The sequence below is a fragment of the Rattus rattus genome, chromosome 14 (assembly GCF_011064425.1).
Source record: "Rattus rattus isolate New Zealand chromosome 14, Rrattus_CSIRO_v1, whole genome shotgun sequence".
Lineage (NCBI taxonomy): Eukaryota > Metazoa > Chordata > Mammalia > Rodentia > Muridae > Rattus > Rattus rattus.
In genome coordinates this window covers 38,221,962-38,249,867 of record NC_046167.1, presented here as the reverse complement: position 1 = coordinate 38,249,867, position 27,906 = coordinate 38,221,962, and the positions used below count along the sequence as shown (strand labels likewise).

At 38.9% G+C, this 27,906-nt stretch overlaps 1 pseudogene; it reads left to right on the top strand.

Annotated features, from left to right (window-relative positions):
- The first annotated feature begins 2,784 nt into the window (after positions 1–2,784).
- On the top strand, positions 2,785–27,258 carry LOC116883196 (annotated as a pseudogene).
- Positions 27,259–27,906: the final 648 nt, after the last annotated feature.

Genomic DNA, 27,906 nt, shown 5'->3' with positions numbered 1-27,906 from the left:
TGAACCTTTTTGAAAAGGCAAGTTGTATTTAAGGGGTATAGCAAGAAGAATTAGGCAGCAAAGAACCATTCAGACTTGCTCTCCTTAGGTTTGGTTTTGTTTGTGTCGTTTGTTTGGATTTCTTGGAAATACTGTAGATACTTTGCACTGTGTTATAGGAGCGCTGAAGAAGGAGAGTTCACAATTCTTATCATCCGGTAGCCAGTTCTCTGTATGCACACTGGCTGACACATTCTAAGAAGCTTTTCTTTAGCATGTAAACACACAAAGAATGTACAAAATCTCTCAGTGTTTGACTCACTCTTTGAGACCATATCCTCAGTTATTGATATGAATGCCAAATAGAAACTCTAAGCCTGAGGATCTATATGAATAGCCTAATATAAACATCTGGATCAGAGATAAATCACTGATTCTCACCTCCTCAAGCACTCCTCTTGAGAGGGGAAGTAGACCTCCAGTGTCTGAATTCTGGGAACCCAGGAACACTCACATCTCTCTGTGGGTTTGTCTATGAGAACTTTGTCTTCATCAGAGGAAGTTTACAATACTCAGAAGCAATACGAGCGCAATAAATTCAGATAAAAATAGTGACAAGAGAGGCGGAGCGATGCACACATAGCAATGCTGCTATAGATTGTGTATAATATTTGTGTGTAATCTATGCCATAATTCATTTAGTTCTCATATTGGAAAAAGACAGCACTCTCTCTATTTCACAAATGAAAGAACTTTTACTTAGATTCAAAGTTTGCTTCACTGAGAAGCCTAGGAAGTTGTTGATCTTGGCTTTAAGATGTGAACCCTTAAATCTTAAATAATGCTGCTTCAACCAAGTTATATTTTGTCTCTGGGATTAGATATTAGACCACTTGTTTCCACTTTAATTTCATTAGGTTCTCTTTGAAAGTGATTCTCAGAAGAATGGTGGGAAAATAGACTCCGGGGAGATAAGTCTGTGGTCTTCATGGTGGTGCTTTGATTCCTTGTCATAGCCACTGGCTTCACCACTGTCTGCCCTGGGGTTTACAAGTTGGAAGCTGAAGTGATAATATAGTTCTTTGAGATATAGCTGAATAAATCACCCAGAACTTTCCATAGGCCTTGCTTTCTTAGATATCATAGGAACCATCCACTCTTCGGGGAGGAGGGATTTACAGGAAACCTGGCCTATGCGTCAATTGCCTTCCCAGAGTAATTCAAACAAATCTGTAATGTAGTAGGACAATTTCCTGGAGGACATCCACTGGAAAGCACAGACTTCTGTAGTGGGGGCTCATGAGCAGAGCCAGAGCTGAAAGTGGGCATCACCAAGCTGTGTTTTAAAAAGCTCTGCAGTGATAGAGAACACAGCTGAGCAAAGGCTGGTGTCGATACACATCCTCTAGAAGTACAGGAGGTTCCACAGATCTCCTAACAAGGCTGGTCTTTTACTCCTAACCAACTTATCCTATCTGTCACTTTGTATTTAAACTTCCCTTTCTTTTAAGCAGGTGTCAGAAGTTACTTTTGTAAGCCAAAGTTGAGAAGTTTACTAGGAATGTTTAATCAGAATCATCATATTATGTTCAGAATAATAGATTTGGAAAAGTCAGTGATTGCTAAAATGTAGGTAAAAATTAGAGCCACATTAGATCAAAAAGGTACTAACTTATTAATGGACTAATCTATTCATGAACTCAGCATGACAGGGCATTAGAAATAGCATCTTCTTGGAGGAAGTCACTGAAATCATGTCTTTGAAAGACAAGCTTGATCTTGTCCCTGGCTTTTTCTTAGTCTCTTTGTTTCCTGGCTGCCATCAAGTGAGCAAATTTGCTTCATCATAACTTTCCATCGAGGTATGATACTTCACCACAAGCTCCTAAACAATTGGGCCTGGTAGCACAGACCTTTGAGACCATGAGTCACATTCCTCACTTATGTTTTTACATGTGATTCTTTTTACTGAAACGAGAAAAAAACCTTTCACTAATTGGTAGAATCACAGAAATTATAAAAAAAAATAACTAAGGTAATTTAACAGTTAAAACAGTTTAGATAGGCACCACTCAATATTTATCTCAAGGAAACTTAGAAGTCAAAACCCTAAGTGACTTAAGAGCTTTGAGTAGTTCAGGCCACTCACTCACTAGGTATGTTCCCTTATCAGGCATTTGAAGCTGAACTTTCCCTTCTGCAATTGCCTACATACTATGGTTCAGTCTATTTGCATCATCTGTAAAACATTGCCTTTCTTTTCACATTAATTAGCAAGTTGATTCTCTCTCTCTCTCTCTCTCTCTCTCTCTCTCTCTCTCTCTCAATCTCTCTCTCAATCTCTCTTTCTCTCTCTCTTTCTCTCTCTCTTTCTCTCTCTCTCTCTTTCTCTTTATCTCTCTCTGTCTCTCTCTATCTCTGTGTGTGTGTGTGTCTGTCTGTCTGTCTGTATTTCTTGGGGAGGCACACAGAGTTCAAAGGACAATCTTAAGGAGTTGATTCTCTCCTTCCACCATGTGGATTTCAGGGATCAAACTCAGGTTGTGACACTTGGTGCACCTTTATGTAGGCTTTGATTTTTCAAAACCTACTTTAATTATGGTTCTTTAACATGTCAACCCCCTTCTAGCCCACCACCCACCAAGGTAGTGGAAAAGAAAAGTTAATAGGGAACAGGGATTGCGGGCCTGTTTAGAAATTAGTCTTTGGGGCGATTCCAATCTTTATTTTCGGCAGACCAGTCCTCTAGCAAAACACCAACACAAGTCAGCAGCTGAAGTCTAGTCCAGTCAGCAATCAGCACTCATGAATCAGCAATGGCAATTCTGGCGGTTCTGGAAGTTTGATTCAGAAGAAACTGCCGATCAGCCTGAGCCAGCAGAAGCGACAAGAAAGCACCAGAATATCCTGAGTTCTTTGGTGAGTTGCTCTATAAGAAGTCATGGCGAATGAAGATCAGCACTGCAATGTAAGATGAGCCAAGACCAGGGAGGAAGAGCACGGTGAGTTAACGCCACTGCCTGTGGAGACACAGTTATACTCTTCAAAACATCACTCGTCCTCTCATGAGTCTGCACATCACCTGGCAAAACATATCACCTGGGTCTGTTTCAGCAAGATCTTCTTTTACCTGTCTGCCCTGGGAAAACATCATATGACATAACTGAGTTTCCAAAGAAACCAGAAATTTCCACTTCACCTTTATGTGCTATCATCTTGATGGCCTAGCTTTCTCCCCCATGTGTTTCCTACTACAAAATTTTCTCCCTATCCACTTCCCACTCCAACTTTCAGTTCCATCCAGGTGGGTAGTCCTGTAAAATTTCTCATTTAAGACCATTTAGACCAAGTCATTAAAGTTACCTATTTGGCTGTATCTAGAACCTGGACTAGAAACTAGAGAATCTTCCTTAACTGTCTTTAAAAAATTTGTTTGTACCCTATGTACACCCATTTTACATAATCTTGTATATTGTGATTTCCTTCTTTAATACAAAGACCCAGAGCAGAGTAACTACAAATCTCTACTCATATTCATTAAAAAGAAAAACCATGTTCTGATCAGAGAGACATTGAAGTTGCCAAATTTAAAAATCATTATGCTTTTGTCATACTAAATACATGCTACTTACTCCCCTGAGATTGCTAATTCTGTTTCTATTTCATTAGTTCAGCATACCTAAAACTAGCATGACATAGTCTGTCACAAATTACCTTGTGAACATTTTGCTTGTTTGCTTTTTAACTTGATCTTTGTTCTTTCTCTAGCTCTGACCAGCCTCAAACTCAGTCCTGAGAGGTGTGGTCCAAGTTTTCTACCACTGTGTTCAGACAGGCTCCTGGAAGTTTTAGTTTCTAGGTTTATCTACACAGAGCCTCTGGCAATCAACAATTATAATTTTAAAAGTTCTTGCCAAAGGTTTCTAGTCAGCCACTTGCACCTCGGTTTTGAGTGCAATGTCCTTTTTCTTTTGAACAGGTATTTGGAGCAGTAATTTGCTTTGGGGAAGATCTAAGAAGAATGTTGAATGTTGTGTTCTTGTGACAAGAGTGACAACTTTCAGATTCATTACATATAGACTGGACACTGAAATCAGAATAGCAGATCCCAGCAAAATCAAGTGTCAATGGGAGAATTGACAGAGCCTCAGCATGAAGAGCATGGGCCGGCATTGAGGTAACCTCATCTGGAAGGACACATCAGAGGACAATGCAGGGAAAGAAAGGCATATACAGGCATGTCTGAGTGACTGGACACTGATCGGAAGAAGGATTAACATCACACACTTTGCCAAGAAAGAAACTTATCTTCTCAATACCCTTGTTTTGCAACTCCAGATTTAAGCATAAATTGGTAAAGTATTACTGTGTTACTTGCTGATAGGTTATGACACAGTTTCTCGTGAGAGGCCAGTAATCCTGCCTTGGAATCAAACATTCGGTTCTCCAGCCTCTATCTGTAGAAATGCAGAAGCATTTTCCTTCTCACAGACAGTAATGCTGGTATGATTTGGTAACTGTGGTGATTCACCTGCTAGTCCTTCATGGTCTTAAAATATTTAGTGGGATGCATACTTTTTCCGAGTAAAGATGATTCAAAGTCCACAGAAAAGTTCCCACAAAGAAAACATCAAACCCAGACAATTTTATTCTACACATCTGTACTGGCTAGTTTTGTGTGTCAACTCGAGCTATTACAGAAAAGGAGCCTCAGTTTGAAAATGCCTTCATGAGACCAAGCTGTAAGGCATTTTCTCAATTAGTGGTCAGGGTGGGAGGACCCAGCCCATTGTGGGTGGTGCCATTCCTGGGCTGGTGGTCTTGGGTTCTATAAGAAAGCAATCTGAACAAGCCAGGGAAAGCAAACCAGTAAGGAACATCCCTTCATGGCCTCTGCATCAGCTCCTGCTTTCTGACCGGCTTGAGTTTCAGTCCTGACTTCCTTTGGTGATGAAAACAGCAACGTGAAAGTGTAAGCTGAATAAACCCTTTCCTCCCCAACTTGCTTCTTGGTCATGATGTTTGTGCAGGAATAGAAACCCTGACTAAGACAACATTCAAGGAAAAATAAGACATAACTATGCTCTTGCAAAAAGGCAGACTACTAGTAATTAAGTCAAATATTAAGAATATATACTTAATAACACATCAATAGTAATAAATAATGAATCAGATAAGTTTTTCTAAGATTGTAATGATGGATCAATAAATCAAAAGTCAGTTAATCATTTTGACAGTTTCAAGGCAGGCGCTTTCGGTGACAACTAAAACTGCAATAATGCGCTAGAATAAGTAGGTCAGGGAGAACTTGTCAGTGACTATGACTTTTAAACTGAAAATTTTAAAAATATTTATACATGTGTAGTTTTTACTGAATGTATTCTCCCTCATACCCACTTCTAGATTTCATATAAGTTTTGATAGGATGATTCTAGTAATCTAAAATAATAAAGAAAACTAAGTTGTTACTAAAAGGACTCTATTTTCCTATATCAGTCAACAGAGTTAATTAATTTTCAATAAAACGCCCAAATGTATGTAGGGAGAATGTGGTTAAAAGTTCTTGGAACTGGATTCTGAAGGCTCTGGTTCAAGTCGTTCATAGCCTAATTTGGATAAGGGACAGTTTGTCTTGCTTTCATTTGAAAATACGTCTCTACATTTCATTATTCAATCTTGAAATCTCCAAGAAGCAATCAGCATGTTCTTAGAATTGCTCTTGGATGCTTGGAACAATCAATAGCACCATCAAGTAAAATAAAAAGTTCAGAATTCCGTGACTGGAAAGGAGAAAGGAACGGAAAAGTTCAGAGAATTAGGCATTCCAGAGTGGATATACTGTGGAAGGCTGGGCTAAAGCTATCAGTTAAAAATCTCTACTATAAAGAAGAGTCACATAGGTACTCACTGTATTAGAATAATGGGTTCTCATGAAATAAGCATTACTAAGATTCTTGCTTTGCTAAGACTGGAGTTTTCACTACAGAAACATCTCCAAACAGTAGAGACCAAGAGGCTGGCTTAGTCACACAAATCTAGGTAGGCATTTGCATCACAATAAACAATGGCCTAGAAAGGCAACCACGAGTAGCAAAGATGTTTATTAGGGTGTAATAATATCTATAGTGGTCCAGGAAATGGAAGCTTTTTTTCACCCAAACCTATCGAGCATAAGCAGAGATGGAATTGAGGACCCTACAACATCACAGCAATGCTTCTGTCCAAACCAAATGCAAGGTCCACTGAATCAAAGCAGAGGCTATTTTTTCTCACCTTGGATTTAAAATTGTATACTGGGTAATTCGTATAACTTTTTTCTTGTTCATTTAATCTGAAGAAAAACATTGATACCAGCAAGGAAGATACAAAAATGCTAAATACAAAATAAACTGAAGTACATAACCAGTTGACCTCAACCATCCAATCCACTGACTCACTAAGTACCAGTATAATGACCTCAAGAATGAATTGATCTTGAAACCAAAGCTCTGAGTCCAAAACACTGATCTGGTTCCTGCAGTTACAAGATGGCCAACCTCACAGCAATAGAACCTTTCCTGAGCCTGCAGTTTGCATATTCCCCAAGAACAATTAGCAATTGTTCTTGGTAATTAGTGCAAAGAGGATTTTATGGAACATAAACAGGTTGAATTGCAGGACTGAAAGGGTAGGGAATGCTTCACTCTACTGGGAAGACAGAATTTAACTGAGCTGAAGCTATGGCCATTGGTCAGTCCCTGAAGAATCCCTGTGATAGAGAAAAGCTGACAATGCAAAGGGATAATGTATTGTCACCCCAGAGCACCAGGATGACCCAAGATTGCAGTTATAGTTTACAGGCAAGGAAAAATAAGTTTGGCCTATAGATGAACCACTGGATCATCTTTTGACATACACTTACCCAATTGATACAATAAAACAAACAAACAAACAAAAAGCAACTTCAGGAACAATGTTCTGGGTGGCATGGTAGTCAGAGTCTTAGAACATGAAAACCCAGGGTGCTACAGTGAAGAGGTAGGGACATTCATAATCAATCAGTTCATGAATGTGGATCTTTTACGAATGGGATAACATGCCTACACAAAAATACAGAAAAGAACTTGTCTATCTTTTTTTCTGTAACTTGAAAAAATGATGAAATTAGTCATCTATAGTTCAGAAAGAAAGCGTTCACTGGAAACCTTATGTCAGTATCGTCTAAGTCTCCAGAAGTGTGAGGTAAATTTCTGCTTTGTAGTCATCCAGTTGATGGCATTTTTTCTGTACCAACTCAAACCAAGACACCCACTTCAGCATTCATTTTCCAAGTTGTCGGAAGTGCTGACCCCTGACAGTTGATCAAATGAGAAGTGTTTCTGGCTGATACAAGCTGCTTTATCCACTGTTGTGTTCCCTTTTAGAAAGAGTTCACATTTAACCGTTGATGAATGGGCGTTAAAATGTCTAGACCCTTAAACTCAATTTAGAACAACACTGAGGAGCCCTTCCTGTCTCAGCAGTCACCATGGTATCTGACATAGCTCATCTATCCCAGTTCCTATTTTTTCTATTTTTCTTTCTCATGTGGTTCTCTCTCTCTCTCTTCCAAATGAAAATACATTTATTATTCTTCCTTTGACTCTAGTGCAGATTCATGCTGTAATATAATATGTAATTCTCAGATATTTTGCTGACAGTCCTTTCAGTTTAAGGAACATGGGGAGATGCCTTGTGGGGCAGTTTGCAAACCTGAGCATTTCTAACATTGCACAGCATGGTTTGTACATTGCATTTTCTTTTCTACCTTTTTTTACTTTTCTTTTGTTTTGTTTTTATTGGATAGTTTATTTATGTACATTTCAAATGTTATCCCTTTCCCAGATTCCCCTCCACAACCCCCATCCCATCCCCACTCCCCTGCTTTTATAAGGGTATTCCCCACCCACCCACTTCTGCTTCACCGTGTCTCACTTTTCTTTTTTATTTTTTTATTGGATATTTTTAATTTACATTTCAAATGTTATCCCCTCTCCAAGTTTCCCTTTCCATAACTCCCCTGTCCCATCACCCCTCCCCCTGCTTCTAGGAGGGTATGTATTCTCGACCCAACCACCCACCCCTTCCCGCCTCCCTGACCTCATATTCCCCTACACTGGAGGGGAGTCCAGCCTTGGCAAGACCAAGGGCTTCTCCTCCCAGTGGTGCCCAGGCCATCCTCTGCTACATATGCAGGTAGAGCCATAGATCTGTTCTTGTGTAATCTTCTGATGGTGGCTTAGTTCCTGGGAGTTCTGATTGGTTGATATTGTTGTTCTTATGGGATTGCAAATCCCTTCAGCTCCTTCAATCCTTTCTCTAACTCCTCCGATGGGGACGCCATTCTCATTTCCATGGTAGGCTGCCAGCATTCACCTCTGTATTTGTCATGGTCTGGCAGAGCCTCTTCAGGAGATAGCTCTATCAAGTTCCTGTCAGCATGCACTTTTTGGCATCAGCAATATTGTCTGGGTTTGGTGACTGTATGTATATGCGCTGGATCCCCAGGTGGGGCAGGCTTTGAATGGCCATTCCTACAGTCTCTGCTCCAAACTTTGACTCCATATCCCCTCATATGAATATCTTAGTTCCCCCTCTAAGAAGGACTGAAGCATCCACATTTTGGTCCTCCTTCTTCTTGAGCTTCATGTCATATCTGAATTGTGTCTTTGGTAATTTGAGTTTTAGACTAGTATCCACTTATCGGTGAGTACATACCACGTATGATTTTTGTGATTACGTTACCCCACTCAGGATGATATTTTCTAGTTCCATCCATTTGCCTATGAATTTCATGAAGTCATTGTTTTTGAGAGCTGAGTAGATGTACCACATTTTCTGTATCTATTCCTCTGTTGAAGGGCATCTGGGTTCTTTCCAGCTTCTAGCTATTATAAATAAGGCTGCTATGAACATAGTGGAGCATGTGTCCTTGATATACATTGGAGCATCTTTTGGGTATATGCACAGGAGTGGTATGGCTGGGTCATCAGGTAGTACTATGTCAAATTTTTCTGAGGAACTGCCAGACTGATTTCCAGAGTGGTTGTACCAGCTTGCAATTGTATCAACAATGGGGGAGTGTTCCTCTTTCTCCACATCCTTGCAAGCATCTGCTGTCACCTGAATTTTTGATCTTAGCCATTCTGGCTAGAGTGAGGTAGAATCTCAGGGTTGTTTTGATTTGCATTTCCCTGATGACTAAGGATGTTGAGCATTTCTTTAGGTGCTTCTCAGTCATTTGATATTCCTCAGCTGAGAATTCTTTGTTTATCTCTCTACCCCATTTTTTAATAGGATTATTTGATTCTCTAGAATCTAACTGCTTGAGTTCTTTGTATATATTGGATATAGCACTCTATCAGATATAGGATTCGAAAAATCTTTTCCCAATCCGTTGTTTGCCATGTTGTCCTAATGCCAGTGCCCTTTGCCTTACAGAAGCTTTGCAATTTTATGAGGTCCCATTTGTCAATTCTCGATCTTATAGCATAAGCCATTGATGTTCTGTTCAGGATATTTTCCTCAGTGTCCATGTGTTCAAGGCTCTTCCCTACTTTCTTTTCTATTAGTTTGAGTGTATCTGGTTTTATGTGGAGGTCCTTGATCCACCTGGACTTGAGCTTTGTACAGGGAGATAAGAATGGATCGATTTGCATTCTTCTACATGCTGACCTCCAGTTGAACCAGCACCATTTGTTGAAAATGCTGTCTTTTTTCCACTAGATGGTTTTAGCTCTGTTGTCAAAAATGAAGTGATCAGAGGTGTTTGGGTTCATTTCTGGGTCTCCAATTCTATTCCATTGATCTACCTTCCTGTCTCTATACCAATACCATACAGTTTTTATCATTATTGCTATGTAATACAGCTTGAGATCAAGAATTCTGGTTTCCCCAGAAGTTCTTTTATTATTGAGGATAGTTTTCACCATCCTGGGTTTTTTGTTATTCTAAATGAATGTGAAAATTGCTCTTTCTAACTCTATGAAGAATTGAGTTGGAATTTTAATGAGCATTGCACTGAAATTGCAGATTGCTTTTAGCAAGATGGCCATTTTTACAATATTAATCATGCCATTCCATGAGCATGGGAGATCTTTCCATCTTCTGAGATCTTCTTCAGTTTCTTTCTTCAGAGACTTGAAGTTTTTGTCATACTGATCTTTCATTTGCATGGTTAGAGTCACATTGAGGTATTTTATGTTATTTGTGACTATTGTGACTTTCTCAGCCTGTCTCACTTTTCTTTTTATTTATTTATTTATTTATTTTTTTTCTGTCTCACTTTTCAATGACAAGGGCATACACTCCTCTACATGAGCTGATATGGATTCCTCAGAGTTAGCAAAACACAAGAAATTCTGCATGACATCAAATAGATGTCTCTTTCCTTTGTCTTTCGGAGCATCACATTCCTACAAACAGCAGGGAAAGTGGCAATGCTTTCTCTTCTTCAAGGGCACCTTTTTTTTGCATAAGCACTGAAGTCAATGGCTTTGAATGACACACTGGGAAGTGTCACCCTATTCTAATGCTGAAAAATTTCCTTTGTCAAATCTGTCTGCTTTTAACCCTAGTCACCTTAGTCACTGTGACCAGAATTATGTAAACTTTCTAAATAGTCTAGATGTTCTAAAAATACAGTAAAGCACAAGCCTCCACACCAACCAAGTTACAATATGATGTCTGACCGAAACCCACAAAATGAGAATATGATGGGAAAGTCATTTATCAAAGTGGCAGTGACCATAACCAGCTCTGATCACTGTCTGAAACCAAAACAACTGAATGGATGGTACTCAAAGCCATTCCCTCATCCCTGGGGAGCTATTTTACCCATGTATTCCCACAGATACTTTTCAAATTAATCTTACATTTTTAGTTCAATAATTAAAGGTATCCCTTGAGCTATTTCCAAATTCTAGCTCTGTTTTCAGACTCTTACTCGAACTATGAAATGGGATGTGAAAACATGTATTTATTACCACCTAAAGAAAACCCCCGAATATTTTAAGTCCTAAGTGAATGTCTTCAGGGAGGAAAATACAACAAACACAGGAAATGGCATTGTCCATTGTTTGTATTTGCTCATAGTGGCAAACATAATATTCATAAGCCACTCTTTTTACATGTTTTACTAAGGCTCATGAGTTCATAGACATTCCAACTATTGCTCCCTCTGCCCTCTCTTTCTTACCTTCCCATCCTATAGCTCTGGTTATCAGAGGTGACACTACCATGGCTTTAAATATTTACTAAAATAGAGAAATGTATTTTCCCTTTTGTTTCCATTTGCTTTTTGTAAACGTAGGAAAAACGAGTTACAGACTTGTACCAACAATACTGTCCTTGTTATATTTAAAGTATTCACTATGAGCAATATGCTATGTGTGTGTTACCTTTGATCTGTAATTGAGGACTTAGTGTGATCTTAAATTCCACAGAAGAAATAAAACTCTCATGTGTGTTGATTCTGCAGACCATCTGGAAGATTAGAACATGGCAGCTATAGAGAGAGTAGATGTTGCAGAGCAAGAACCATACTCAATTTTGAGCACTCCCTCCATAACCATGTATTACCAACCTCAAGTTTTGTCTTGGAATATTAGGTAAAAGTTTTGGAATCCATTAACTTAGCAGAGTACTAGTACCACTAAACAAAAGCTGAGAAAGTCAGCAGACAGCATAGAAACCCATAGCAAAGCCCCGACCAGGCTGCAGGAACCCACCTGCTGGCATTCCCACCAATGTATTTGGCAAGTGTATTGACTTGTGAGTTATGCTGTGATTATAAAAATGCATTTAACCTCCTCCACAGTGAAACAAATCATTTAGGACAATCTAATCCATGTCCTGGGTCATTTATTTGCCTTACAATGAACTATCTCTATTTCACACTGATCAAGAGATATATTGTATTTTCATTAGCTAACATTCAAGGATTCTTGACATAGCAAACTCATTCCACTGTAAGAGACTGTTTAGTGCTAACATCTGAGAAGCAAACACAAACAGTACTTTAAATTACAAGGTCTAAATCTCCAAAATAGCACTGTACTCATCAATTAGAAATAAGTTCACATTAGTAAGAGACTAGCAAGTTAAATTTATAGGTAAGAAAGGTGGTACAGGCATTGCCACTTTAGAAATAGGATATAAGAGTCTGGGGATGCCAACCTCATACCTTCAGGATTAACATTCCACGGCATGCCCATAATATATTCACCATAAGTTAAAGGAGAATCCACTCCTGATCTTGATGTCACTGTTGTTGCATCTCTTTTGTAACAACTTTAGGGTCAGAGAGTGGGTGTAGCAGGAAATAATAAAAAATGGATTTACCATTCCACACTATGCTGGGCACTGGTGGGCCACATGGCACCAACGAGGTGTTCTCATCTTGACAGAATCTCTGACCCTTTGTTCTCAAAATGTTTCTACCTGACCCACTATGTTCCCAGGCTGGGTTTCTGCCATGCCAACCCCATGCAATTGACTGCCCATCTCGCAGTTAGCTGTCACAAATCCCTGTGCCCCAGTGAAATCAAAAGTCTACAGGCTTGTAATTTATCAATCAGATTTGTATCAGTAAGTTCTTAACCTCACAAAATGTTCACACAATAAACTCAGAGACAATTGATATTGATATAAACTGCCCATCTAGATAAGACAAATTGTCCTATACTTATCTATCCCTTAGAAGATAACCATAGCTACCTGTGCTATTTAAAGCCACATGGATCTGGGTCAAACGTCTCTTCCTTCATCTACCTTTCTTCTCCCCTCTCTGTCTTCTCTGTCCCATCTCTAAAATTCTCAGCCTGCCTTTCTCTTTCACTGCTCAATCACAGGCCTTGCCTTATCTTGTGCCTGCCCTCACCTGCACATAAACATTACCCCACATTTCTCTCTTTTTGTCCAGTTAAAAGTCTCTTTCCTCTCAAATATAAACTGAGCATAACTATTACCATTCTGTAATTTATAAAGTATAAAAATGCCTAACACCAAGTTCATCATTTTTTTCAATTAAATAGAATACATTGTTACTTGCAGTGAGCCGTATTGGATTTGGGCCTAGCTGCTTAGTGACTGCTTAGCTCAAGGTGGCTACTTGACTCTGGGCTGCATGGCCACAGAGGTTTAACCTTGAATTGACTGCCATACAGACTTGAGGTTGTTGAACTAAGAGCCTCTCCCAGGAAGACCCTGGGAGCAATGACAGGATGTTTCAGCCTGAGCAAAACACCGGATGTCCCTGAGCAGATTCCTGAGAAGGGTTCACCTTTTCAAAGAACATGTCCCCGAAGACTGTTGCCTCTTTGTTATAGGAGGATATCTTGCAGTATAGTGATTCACCTTATATCCTTGGGCACTTCCCAAACTCCCCCACCCTAAGCTTCAGTTCCTGCTTCTATTCCTGCCTCAGAGCTTTAAATGCTGTACATTCCTCTCAATAAACGAGACCTTGACAACAGAACTCTTGCTTGGTCTCCTTCTTCTCTTCACCCCCATTTTGGCCCACAGGTAGAAAGCCTCTTCGGGACCCTGAATAACTGGGTCCCCGCTGGCGGGGACAGTTACTTATCCTAACTTAAGCAAGGCTTAAATTCTGTATGTTATAGCCTGGCTAGCTTGTATACTATCTGAAAACTAACCAATTAAATATGCTTTCTCAATGATAAACAGACTGCACAGGCTATGAGGCTATAATTAGTCTTCAACCCCATTAGAAATCTGAGAAAAATCAATATCATCTGAAAATATAGGAAACCTAACAATTTCCAGAACTGAGACAAGTTGTAGAGACAGCTGCCTACCTATACAGCCCCTGTATGTCAGGTAGTTGGGGTGTCAGTCTTCAGTCTTCTGGCCCAGGATCATCTGGCAGACCTTTGTAATGTAGAATTTTGAAGGACGAATTACCCTGACTTGGCAAAGATTATTAGCTAACTATTCCGCATAGTGTGTCCTTTTTCTTGATGGTATTTTGTTTGTAAATGAAATAGGCAATGTTTGCCCAGTGGCTACCTTGCTGTAATGTATAACTTCACCTGAAGGTGGATGCTTAGTTTCTTCTTTGAATCCTTGAAAGGGGAACCATTAGGAGCACATATGTCTCAACAAATGATAGATAATGTCAAATGTCACATTCTGTGCATTTCTGGCATTTTTGAAAACTATCTATGTAAAGTAATCTGAATTAGTGTCTGTTATCTACTCTCAGCTCTTTCTAAATAAAATATCTAGCAAGCACCCCTAGCAATTAACTCTGAGCCAAGAATTTGCTATCTGGCCCTTGCTTAATCATCTAAAGACAGTTTGTAATGGCATTAATAGAAGGATCAAATCTAACCTTCTACTTTTAAAATTTTGTAACAATAGAGGAAATAGATGTCAATGAAAACCCTGATTCTGAATCAAAACAAATACTGTACCAAAGTAAGAAATTATAGATTCAACTTAGTAATAATTATAAGGATTTCTACCAAATGAGAGATTATGGCTGTATAATAAATTTTAGCTAATTCTTCCCTCTTCAATTTTGACCATTTCTAAATTCCCCAGAAAGACAACCCTAGAATAACCACCTCCAGCCTCCCAAAATTTTGTGAACTAGGTCAACAATTCTTCATAATTTCTTCAAGCTGTACATAGGCATCGAGATATCTTTGGGGGTGGGGGGTAGGGGAAATGGAAGAGTTGCTTGGACTTAAGAAGGCCACATCAACAATTTTTGTTCAGTTGAATCAGGAGTTCAAGCAGGTCACTTCTGCACATCTGATGATGAGACTGACCAAAGCTGTACACTCTGATATATATATATATATATATATATATATATATATATATATATATATACAAACAAACTTTAGTATCATCAAGATATGTGTATGGACTGTATCAGTCCATGTCGGGTATACAGACTGGCTAAGATAAAATTCTGTTCCTTTTTGGTTTTATTCTCTTGGATCTAGATCTTCTGGGGATCTCCCTCTATCAAATCTGATCTATATAGCTCTGGAGTCTAATCACCATTTCTAAAAACGCAAAGACAAAACCTTTTTCCCAAATCAACATATCTTTTAGTCGGCAACCAGAAAAGCTTGTATCTTGCATTCTCACCCAAAGAAATAATAAAACCACAAAATTCAAAATCACACCCATTTTGAAAATTAAAACAATCCAAAGCAAATGAAGTAAACTAAAATCCTATATGAGCCTATTCTTAGGCTTTTTCTAGTCTGTCATGTCAGAAAATTAACCCAAAATTTCCATGGAGCCCACGAACAAAGAATATGAGTTTCCTGTAGACTTCAGTATACCATCTATCTGTTATGCTCTCAACCTGGAGCCACAAACGTCTCTTTTTCCTATCTTAGTTCCAAACCGCGGGCAAAATTTCCCATGTGATTCAGAAAAACTCTGTATAAAAATCTATTCCAAAAGCAAATAAACCAGTCTTTGAATTAAATCATACTCTAATCAACATCTTGGGTTGTTTGTTTTTTTGTTTTTTTTTTATCTTTATTAACTTGAGTATTTCTTATTTACATTTCGATTGTTATTCCCTTTCCCGGTTTCTGGGCCAACATCCCCCTAGCCCCTCCCCCTCCCCTTCTATATGGCTGTTCCCCTCCCCATCCTCCCCCATTACTGCCATCCCCACAACAATCATGTTCACTGGGGGTTCAGTCTTGGCAGGACCAAGGGCTTCCCCTTTCACTGGTGCTCTTACTAGGCTATTCATTGCTACCTATGAGGTCAGCGTCCAGGGTCAGTCCATGTATAGTCTTTGTGTAGTGGCTTAGTGCCTGGAAGCTCTGCTTGGTTGGCATTGTTGTTCATATGGGGTCTCCAGTCCTTTCTCTGATTCCTTCAACGGGGGTCCTATTCTCAGTTCAGTGGTTTGCTGCTGGCATTCGCCTATGTATTTGCTGTAGTCTGGCTGTGTCTCTCAGGAGAGATCTACATCCGGTTCCTGTCAGCCTGCACTTTTTTGCTTCATCCATCTTGTCTAATTGGGTGGCTGTATATGTATGGGCCACATGTAGGGCAGGCTCTGAATGGGTGTTCCTTCTGCCTCTGTTTTAATCTTTGCCTCCCTATTCCCTGCCAAGGGTATTCTTGTTCCCCTTTTAAAGAAGGAGTGAAGCATTCGCATTTTGGTCATCCTTCTTGAGTTTCATGTGTTCTGTGCATCTAGGGTAATTCAAGCATTTGGGCTAATAGCCACTTATCAATGAGTACATACCATGTGTGTTTTTCTGTGATTGGTTTGCCTCACTCAGGATGATATTTTCCAGTTCCATCCATTTGCCTATGAATTTCATAAAGTCATTGTTTTTGAGAGCTGAGTAATATTCCATTGTGTAGATGTACCACATTTTCTGCATCCGTTCCTCTGTTGAAGGGCATCTGGGTTCTTTCCACATTCTGGCTATTAAAAATAAGGCTGCTATGAACAGAGTGGAGCATGTGTCTTTGTTATATGTTGGGGCATCTTTTGGGTATATGCCCAAGAGCGGTATAGCTGGGTCCTCAGGTAGTTCAATGTCCAACAACCCCATAACTCCTAACAAAATAGAAGCAGTCATTAAAGGTCTTCCAACCAAAAAGAGCCCAGGTTCAGACGGGTTTAGTGCAGAATTCTATCAGACCTTCATAGAAGACCTTATACCAATACTATCCAAACTATTCCACAAAATGGAAACAGATGGAGCACTACCGAATTCCTTCTATGAAGCCACAATTACTCTTATACCTAAACCACACAAAGACACATCAAAGAAAGAGAACTTCAGACCAATTTCCCTTATGAATATCGACGCAAAAATACTCAATAAAATTCTGGCAAACTGAATCCAAGAGCACAACAAAACAGTTATCCACCATGATCAAGTAGACTTCATCTCAGGCATGCAGGGATGGTTTAATAGACAGAAAACCATCAACGTGATCCATTATATAAACAAACTGAAAGAACAAAACCACATGGTCATTTCATTAGATGCTGAGAAAGCATTTAACAAAATTCAACACCCGTTCATGATAAAAGTCCTGGAAAGAATATGAATTCAAAGCCCATACCGAAACATAGTAAAAGCCATATACAGCAAACCAGTTGCTAACATTAAACTAAATGGAGAGAAACTTGAAGCAATCCCACGAAAATCAGGGACTAGACAAGGCTGCCCACTCTCTCCCTACTTATTCAATATAGTTCTTGAAGTTCTAGCCAAAGCAATCAGACAACAAAAGGAGATCAAGGGGATACAGATCGGAAAAGAAGAAGTCAAAATATCACTATTTGCAGATGATATGATAGTATATTTAAGTGATCCCAAAAGTTCCACCAGAGAACTACTAAAACTGATAAACAACTTCAGCAAAGTGGCTGGGTATAAAATTAACTCAAATAAATCAGTAGCCTTCCTCTACACAAAAGAGAAACAAGCAGAGAAAGAAATTAGGGAAACGACACCCTTCATAATAGTCCCAAATAGTATTAAATACCTTGGTGTGACTTTAACCAAGCAAGTAAAAGATCTGTACAATAAGAACTTCAAGACACTGAAGAAAGAAATTGAAGAAGATCTCAGAAGATGGAAAGATCTCCCATGCTCATGGATTGGCAGGATTAATATAGTAAAAATGACCATCTTACCAAAAGCGATTCAATGCAATGCCCATCAAAATACCAATCCAATTCTTCAAAGAGTTAGACAGAACAATTTGCAAATTCATCTGGAATAACAAAAAAACCCAGGAGAGCTAAAACTATCCTCAACAATAAAAGGACTTCTGGGGGAATCACTATCCCTGAACTCAAGCAGTATTACAGAGCAATAGTGATAAAAAACTGCCTGGTATTGGTACAGAGACAGACAGATAGACCAATGGAACAGAATTGAAGACCCAGAAATGAACCCACACACCTATGGTCACTTGATTTTTGACAAAGGAGCCAAAACCATCAAATGGAAGAAAGATAGCAAATATATATATATATATATATATATATATATATATATATATATATATATAGAGAGAGAGAGAGAGAGAGAGAGAGAGATGATATAGATAGATATAGATATAGATACAGATACAGATACAGATACAGATACAGATACAGATATAGATATAGATATAGATAGATATAGCTATAGATAGAGAGAGAGAGAGAGGAATGGACACAGAGAGAGATAAACAAAGAGAGGTAAAGTGACAGGCACTGGGTAGTCTAAGAACTGCCTGCATGCTGAAAAACCTGAGAACTAGGCAGCAGCTCAGTCCACAGAGCTGATTGCCTCAGTAGCCACAATCAAGCCAAGGATCAAGATTCACCATCACTCCCTCCTATCTCCACCTACTGAGGGCCACTTAGTAACTAACTGCCTCTGAAGAGTTTTCACTAACAACTGACAGAAATCCTGAAAGTGATCAGTATTCACACATAGTGATGGCGTAGGTATGGTTAAAGAAGTATGAAATGCAAATAACTTGCAGTGGTTTGGGAATCCACTAGTAATAGCTATTAAAATTAGATGTTTTCATATGTTTCAGCTCAACAGCTGAATGTCTGGAACTCTGTTCTGTGGGTATCAGAATACAAAAATACATTAGAGGAAATACACAAATATATTGAAGTTTTGATTTAAATGGCACAAAATAAGGTATAAGACTAAGTGAAGAATGGTTGAAAATACTGTTTATGACGTGCTGCATACCATGACAGCTCTTGTTCAAGAACATCACTGTATGAAAGGTGTGACAGTGTTCCACCCTGTGTTGTGACTTAGAATACTTAATAGTCTACTGTTGCAGAGCCAGTGATGACCAAGTATGTGTGATGTGGGTAGATACACTCTATTTACAGAAAGTGGGAGAAGTCAAAAGAGGAATAAGAAAGGCACAGTGAGCTAAGATATAAAAGTTGTCAAAGGCTATCACTAAACAATCTGTGGGATACAGTTCTATGACATGACATGTGCATTTGGAACCAGGCCTAAACTATAAAGGTAACCTATGCTACTGACTTAAAAGGGGTATCTTTTCAAGAACCGACATATGAGACCTCATAAAACTGCAAAGCTTCTGTAAAGGACACTGTCATTAGGACAAAATGGCAACCAACAAATTGGGAAAAGATCTTTACTAATCCTACATCTGATAGAGGTCTAATATCCAAAATATACAAAGAACTCAAGAAGTTAGACTCCAGAGAGCCAAATAATCCTATTTAAAAATGGGATACAGAGCTAAACAAAGAATTCTCAGCTGAGGAATGTCAAATGGCTGAGAAGCACCTAAAGAAATGTTCAACATCCTTAGTCATCAGGGAAATGCAAATCAAAACAACCCTGAGATTCCACTTCACACTAGTTATAATGCCTAAGATCAAAAACTCAGGTGACAGCAGATGCTTGCAAGGATGTAGATAAAGAGGAGCACTCCTCCATTGTTGATGGGATTGCCAGCTGGTACAACCACTCTGGAAATCAATCTGGAGGTTCCTCAGAAAATTGGACATAGTAGTACCTGAGGTTTGAGCTACACTAGTCCTGGGCATATACCCAAAGGTACTCCAACATATAACAAGGACACATGCTCCACTATGTTCAGATCAACCTTATTTATAATAGCCAGAAACTGGAAAGAATGCAGATGCCCTTCAACAGAGGAAGGGATACAGAAAATGTTGTATATCTACACAATGGAGTACTACTCAGCTATCAAAGACAATGACTTCATGAAATTCATCGGCAAATCGATTGAACTAGAAAATATCATCTAGAGTGAGATAACCCAATCACAGAAAAACACATATGGTATATACTCGCTGATAAGTAGATATTATCCCAAAAGCCCGAATTACCCAAGATAAAATCCGCAGACCACATCAAGCTCAAGAAAAAGGATGACCAAAGTGTGGATGCTTCAGTCCTTCTTAAAAGGGAGAGCAAAAATATTTATAGGAGGGGATATGAGACAAAGTTTAGAGCAGGAACTGAAGGGATAGCCATTCAGAACCTGTCCCACCTGGGTATACAGCCCATTTATATACAGCCACCAAAACTAGATAATATTGATGAAGTCAAGAAATGCATGCTGACAGGAGCCTGATATAGCCATCCCTGAAAGGCTCAGCCAGAGCATGTCAAATACAGAGGAAATTGCTAGCAACAAACCATTGAAATGAGAATGGGTTCCCCACTGGAGGAATTAGAGAAAGGATTGAAGGAGCTGAAGGGGCTTTCAACCCCATAAGAACAACAATACCAACTAACCAGAGCTCCCAGGGACTCAACCACTACCCAAAGAATACACATGGACACACCCATGGCTCCAGCTGCATATGTAGCAGAGGATGGCCATGTTGGGCACCACTGGGAGGAGAAGCCCTTGGTCCTGCCAGGGCCTGACACCCCAGTGTAAGAGAATGTCAGGGTGGTTGGGTAAGGTGAACACCCTTATAGAAGAAGGCAAGGGGGACGGGATAGGGGCTTATGGCTGGAAACCGGTAAAGGGAATAACATTTGAAATGTAAATAAAAATATCCAATAATAAATAAATAAACAAACAAACAACAAACAAATAAATAAAATACTAGGTAAGCAATTGGTTGCTTTTCCCATAGTGCCCTTCTGTATTTTGCAAATATATTTTGGACCAAAGAGGATTTAGGTTTTTTCGAAGGTAACAATAAATTTTTTCTTACCTCTGGTTAAAAAGGGGGGGTATCTTTTACCTTCTCACTGTTCCCAAAGGTTCCATGCAATAAAACCTCAGCTTTCCTGCTTACCATAAGCTACTGGAAGCAGGAATTAATGGAGTGTCAGGTACCATTGACTACAGCTCTTGCCCCAGAAAGGGTCGAGCAGATGATCAACACTTTGAGTTTGATCTCTTTGAGTTTGAGACCAGCCTGGTCCATATAGCAAGTTCCAGGCTTATCAGGGCTACATAGTCCCACTATCTGTAGGAAACCAAAAGCAACCACAAAAGTATCCCCCAACGACATCTCTTTCCTTCTGCCTTTCTCTGTGGACACACAACTTCTTTCTTCTGTCAAAACTAGTCTTGGCCATCTGCTCCAATGTGGCACAACTTCTCAAACTGAGTAGAATAAACCTCTTTTCTCTTCAAGTTTCCTGACTTGGGTATTTTCTTACACTGATGAAAAACTAATATCTAAGAAATGAAATAATGTGTAATCTTACAAATCTCTCTGGGATAAAGGGAACAAACCTCATGTCTATAAACATGTATATAGTATAGATTAAATTTGTACCAGCAAACATAAGAGTATGGATGTAAAACATTATTATGTCTTATTTTACATGTTGTCTCATTATTTTGTTCACTCTATCATTTGTGGATTTTTAAAAGTTTAATATAATCCTGCTTTGGTTTGTTGCTGGTGTCTTTAATCCCTCTACAAAAAAAAAATCTTTACGCATTTAAACATCATGAAGTGTTTTCTTTATTCCTCCCTTAGATAATCTAGGGTAGCAAGTCTCCTCTTCTTGTGTTTAATTTGGTTTGAATCAATTTTTATACATGGTAAAAGATACATATATAATTTTATTTTCCTACACATATAAAAATGTTCACTAAAACTAAGGATTATATTAAGAAGACTTATCAAAATCCACTTGATCATAAGCCAACTAAAATATGCTTTTCTTTTTTACATTTTTTATTGATTATATTATTTATTTACATTTCAAATGTTATTCCCCTTCCCAGTTTCCCCTCCATAAATCCACATCCCCTCCCACCTCTACGAGGGTGCTCCCCCACCTGCCCACCAAATCCTGTCTCAGCACCCCAGCATTCCTGTATCCTGGGTCATCTAGCCTCTACAGGAACAAGGACTCCCCTCCCAATGATTCCAGACAACGCAATCCCCTGCTACATATTCAGCTAGAGCCATGGGTTCCCCCTCCAACCCCCCACCACGTGTACTCTTTGGTTGGTAGTTTAGTCTCTGAGAGCTTTGGGGGGTCTGGTTGGTTGATATTCTTGTTCTTCCTATGGAATTGCAAACCCCTTCAGCTCCTACAGTCCTTGTCCTAACTTCTCCATTGGGGTCCCCATGCTCTGTCTGATGTTTGGCTGTGTACATCTGCATCTATATTGGTCTGGTTCAAAGGGGGAGTTTGAGTTGCAGATCCATGCAAGGGTGAGCAGTGCTGTTCCCAGGAGAAATGAGTTATTGAAAAGATTATAGTGCCAGGCACAGAGTGGAGGGAAGTTAAACAAAACTTTTTGTGTGTTTTATTTGATGATGATTTCTATTTTTGTTTGTTTGTTTGTTTGTTTTCTGTTTTCTGTTTTTGTTGTTCTTGTTGTTGTTTGATTTTTGGTTTTTTACTGGAGTTACAGTGCAGTTAAACAAAATATGAAGCTACAGAGAGATGGGGCTCTGTGATTTAGAGATAACTACCTGAGAATTTAGCCCCAATAGGACTCTGATGTGGGAGGGGGAGGGTGGGTATGCTAAAGCTGAAAAGCAAGTTAATCCCTTCCCGTCTCTTGCATTTTTCCCTTTAAGCCTACTGTGACATTTGAAGAATCTACTCCTAGAAAAATATCATTTCAATAAAAACAATTAATTATAGAAATTGCCTCTTAGTTCTGATTTCTTTTGATCATTCGTGTGTAAACAGGAAAGTCGTGAGTCCTATAAGCTTAGGAAAGTCAATTCAGCTTCATTCTGTGCAGTGTCAACATTCTTCCTGCTTGCTGCAGTTAACATCAAATGTCTGACCACAAGAAAGATAAACTTTCCCTTACTTAGTAACTGCATTTAGAGCATAGCTCTCATCTCAGAAGATGCACGGTAGAATTTTCACACACACCGGCACACACACACACACACACACACACACACACACACACACATTAAATGTGTAAAAATACAAATAACTGCTTGTGATCCATTCATTTGGTCATAAAAATGGTCTGAGAAGAGAATCAATGGGAAGAGAGGAGCGAGTGTTGTTATTAGAATTCAGCTCATGTGTTCATGCTGACTTCACAATTCATAAAAAGAAATTTCACACAAATAAAGTCCAACCTCAAATATTTTTCTTCCAACCTCAGGTTCTTCGAATTACAAGCTAAATATTAATTCTAGTCAACTGAATAATACAACAGACCAAACATGTTATAATTTGCCGAAATTTCAAATGGTTTAGGAAAATTCACCCAGCCTTCCCCTCATATCCCAAGCAATTTTTATATCCACACCATTCAATGTATGATCATTAGCCACTTTCTAAATACTTCAAAACGTCAAGTCAAATCTCAGTTCTCTAAGGGTAGAAGCCCAATCTATTTGCACTAAAAATAACAAAAAGGAGGAAACTATTCCGAGCTGACTTCTAAAGTTATCACAAAAGCAGTGTAAATAGTGATCCTATTTCCCATTGGCTGAAAGATCAAGACAACATTTTCTCAACTGAACAAGCATTTGAATGTCAATTTGTTTTTTCAGTGAATTAAGAACTTACTGTATGCTAATAGCCAATATATGAAACAGCCTTGACCCATCAAAGAATAAATTGAAGGTTAAAATTAACCCATCGATTTTTTTACATTGCAATACTATTTGTCCTTTAGAAACAGGAAGTCCTGCCATTTGTGATTACCTGGTGCCAAAGGGAGTAATGTAGACACAGGAAGACAAATATTGCATGATATGCTTCTTGTGGGATGTTAAAAGTAGTTGAACTTGGAACAAAATGAATTTTTCAAAGATTTTAGAGGGGTAAGAGGAGAGATTGGGTCAAAGATACCTTTAACTATAAAATGAATGAGTCTATGATGGTTTGCATGAGAAATGTCTCCCATAGGCTCAGTTAATTGAACAAGTGGTGTCCAGTTGGTGATACTGTTTGGGGAAGTGATGTAGCCTAGCTGGAGGAAGTGCATCACTGGGCATAGGCTGTGAGAAGCCATAGCTTCACTCTACTCCCAGCTTACTCTCACCATCTCATATCTGTTGCTGAAGATGCGATCTGTCAAGTTCTGTTCCTACCAGAATGCCTGCCACTTGGTGTTATGCTTTCTAACATACTTTTATGGAAGCTATCCTTTGAAACTATAAACCCAAATAAATTCTTTCTTGCATAAGTACCTTTTGGTTATGGTGCTTTGTAGCAGCACCAAAAAAAAAAAAAAAAAAATTAACACATTTTACCTATTGCTAAGTTTGTCTAATAATGATGTATTTTAAATTTGAAATTATCTCAACAAGTATATCTTAATGCTCTGCTTTGTCATCGAAATTTTTATTCTTTGATAATTTATTTATACAATAAATTCACTTATCTATTACTCTCTCCGTCTCTTACTTCCCTTCCACTTTTACCAGGCCTCTCCTATCTTTACAAATCTCTTTCCTATATTCATTACTTTTAGTTTTGTTTTGTGTCCCACAGAATTAAGGATCATTTATTTTCTATTTAAGCCACAGGGTCATTTATGTTTCTCTGGACTTAGAACACTTCTATTTATCATAGACAGACATGTTTACTAGTGAGTATGTAATTGGATACTATGCCTCTCCATTTCCTGGTATCTGTTATCCATAAACTAGCAGTAAGTGGCATTGACTTGTTCTTTCCCTATCCATGGCTCAGTATTAGGAGGATACAAGTTGTGTGGTGTGTGTGCCAGTAGGCACAGTATTACAATACTCAACATGATTCCCTGATGTAAAGCAGGACTCAGATCCAATAAGGAATTTATTGGTTGCACCACTATTACACCAACAGGCATATCTTACCTGATGGGTTAGTATTACATTTCATAGAGTTTCCAGCCTGATAAGATCATAATTTTATTCCCATGCCCCCTCACAGCCCATATCATACCTTATGTGCTAGACAATAAGGCAGAAGATTTGAGCTTGGTTACAGCTTAATTTCTCTATATCTTAAATTCAAGGTTTATGGTGTTTTCAACCAAAGGGCTTAGTTATCCACCACAACTAGCTATGTGGCCATATTGAGGGCGGCTTTCCCCCATAATCAATAATTCACATAGCAATATGACACATGTGAGACAGATCAATTACTTCTCTGATGGGCATTGGCTAGCCTTTTGGTGTGTCTTTCTTTCTTTTACATTTTTAAATTGAGCTACCAGACAGTAGATTTTGATATACCAACCTTGTTTTGATTAATCCTACCTCCATCTATCTCACTTCCCCATTCTCTAACTCCTCTCTCTGTTAAAATCTTTATCCTCCATGATTTCTCTCTCCATCTCGATTTCACTTGTATACTACTGTCCCTCTTCCCATAATGTAACCTTCTCCTTGAGTTCTCTCTCTCTCTCTCTCTCTCTCTCTCTCTCTCTCTCTCTCTCTCTCTCTCTCTCTCTCCCTCTCTGCCCATAACTTTCAGGTGATGATAATTATCTTGATTTTTTGAATCACTAGTCAATATTTACTTATATAGAAACATCATGTTATGCATTAAATATATGCATCATTTCTCAATGTAGAATAGAATATTTGGAGATCAACAAGCAATTAATTCACTGGATCAATACAATATGGTTGTACTCTAGGTAGGTGATTCTATTCAATACACTTTCAGTTAAGAATTAATTCGTTTCCAAATAGAAGCTCACTTATTATCTCTCGAGTTTGACTAGCTTTGATTTTATAATCTTGTTGCAACTCTACACTGTACTGAGAAATGAATGATAATATATACATTGGTTAGACAAAGAGAGAAAAAGAATGGGGGTAGAGTTATATTGGTCATCACCAAAATCACCATAGCACATTACTCAATGTATGATGAGAAAGGTCTCCAATTTCTCACTTCTCTTTTCTTTGGTGAGAATGAATTTCCACTTAGCATTTAGTTACTGTGCTTTATTTGATCGTATGGATATTACATTTTCTAAATAACCTTATCAAGACATGACTTTTGGACACATGTTTTCAACCATTACCAGAAACAGGTACATATTATCTCTAAATGTCTTTTATTAAAAGTCTTATGCAATTCTTTTCCTTGTCTATAAAACAAAGAAATTATTTCTAGATTTTAATTCTTAATTGAGAGCTTGACAGTTGTTTCCAGAGGCATCTGTCAAATGGATTTTGATGCATGTTCACCAAGAGAGCACAGACCATTTCCTTGTGCCTAGGGAAGTGTGGTGTGATGGAAGGACTGAAAGAAATTTGGAGGAGAAAATGAAACTAGCTCATGTGGAATGACAGGCTGCTTTATTGAAGTGGTTTGTACCACTATCTATTTTAAGATTGACACCTTTAGGATGATTCTAGTGCTGCTGTTCTTCTAACTGAAGTGAGTGGCTCCACTCAGTTCATTTTCATCATGGTCTTGCCAACATCTGGAGTAAAGAGCATAGAGACATAGTGTAAATAGCAAGATTTCCTGAAACCGAGTCTGCACTGTAAGTTTAGCAGTGAATGTGAGGGGTGGGGATGTTATGTATCCAAAGACAGTGTAGCTGGATGGTAAGGTAGTTTCCAGTTTTAAGTTTGTGGAGGGCTCTCTTTGCCCCATCTACTGCGAGAACGAAGACCATTCTCAGCAGACTGTCAACATTCCAGAAAATGTCGACATCACTCTGAAGGGGCGCACAGTCATTGTGAAGGGCCCCAGGGAACTCTGCGGAGGAACTTCGATCACATCAATGTAGAGCTGAGTCTTCTTGGAAAGAAAAAGAAAAGGCTCTGTGTTGACAAGTGGTGGGGTAACAGGAAGAACTGGCCACTGTCAGAGACATCTGCAGTCGTGTTCAGAACATGATCAAGGGTATGACACTGGGCTTCCATTACAAGATAAGGTCTGTGTATGCTCACTTCCCTATCAATGTCGTTACTCAGGAGAATGGGTCTTTGGTTGAAATCCAAAATTTCTTGGATGAAAAATACATCCGCAGGTTTCGGATGAGGACAGGTGTTGCTTATTCTGTCTCTCAAGCCCAGAAGGATGAGCTAATCCTTGAAGGAAATGATATTGAACTTGTTTCAAATCCAGCGGCTCTGATTAAGCAAGCCAGTTAAACAGTTAAAAACAAGAATATCAGAAAGTTATTGGATGGCATCTATGTTTCTGAGAAGGGAACCGTGCAGCAGGCCGATGAATGAGACCTCAGTTTCCTAGTTCCAGAAACAAGATCCTGATCACCAGTACAATTTTGGCTCTTTGGGGACAATAAAAGACTTACATATTGGGGAAAAAAAGTTTGCGGAGGACTTCCATACAGATTACGATAGTGACTATACTAATATTTCTACATGCAGCAGAAATTTCTTTTCCTTCCCTTTTCATCCTTCACCCCTCTATTTCCTTTCCTTTTTCTTTTTTCTTTCTTCCTTTCTTACCCCTCCCCACCTGTATGAGCAAAAGTGCGTGCGCGCGCGCGCGCGTGTGTGTGTGTGTGTGTGTGTGTGTGTGTGTGTGTGTGTGTGTGTTTGAAAACTTATAGTAATCTTTTCTCTCCTTGTCCTATGTGGGACCTGTGGATTGAACTCAGGTTATCAGGTTTAGCAGCAAGCTCTTTTACCCACTAAGCCATCTCACAATCCCACTTTTAAGGTTTCTTTATTTATATATTTGTAAACATTGCTATCTCTAATTTCTTTTTTTTTCTTTTATTGGATATTTTTATTTACATTTTAAATGTTATCCCCTTTCCCAGTTTCCCCTCCAGAAATCAGATATCCCATGGCCCCTCCTCCTGCTTCTATGAGGGTGTTCCCTCACCACCCACCCACTTTCTCCCATCTCCCTCCCTACACTGGAACATCGGTCCTTTTCAGGACCAAGGGCCTCTACTATCATTAATGCCCAACAAGGTCATCCTTTGCTACAAATGTGGCTGGAGCCATAGGTTCATCGCTGTGTATTC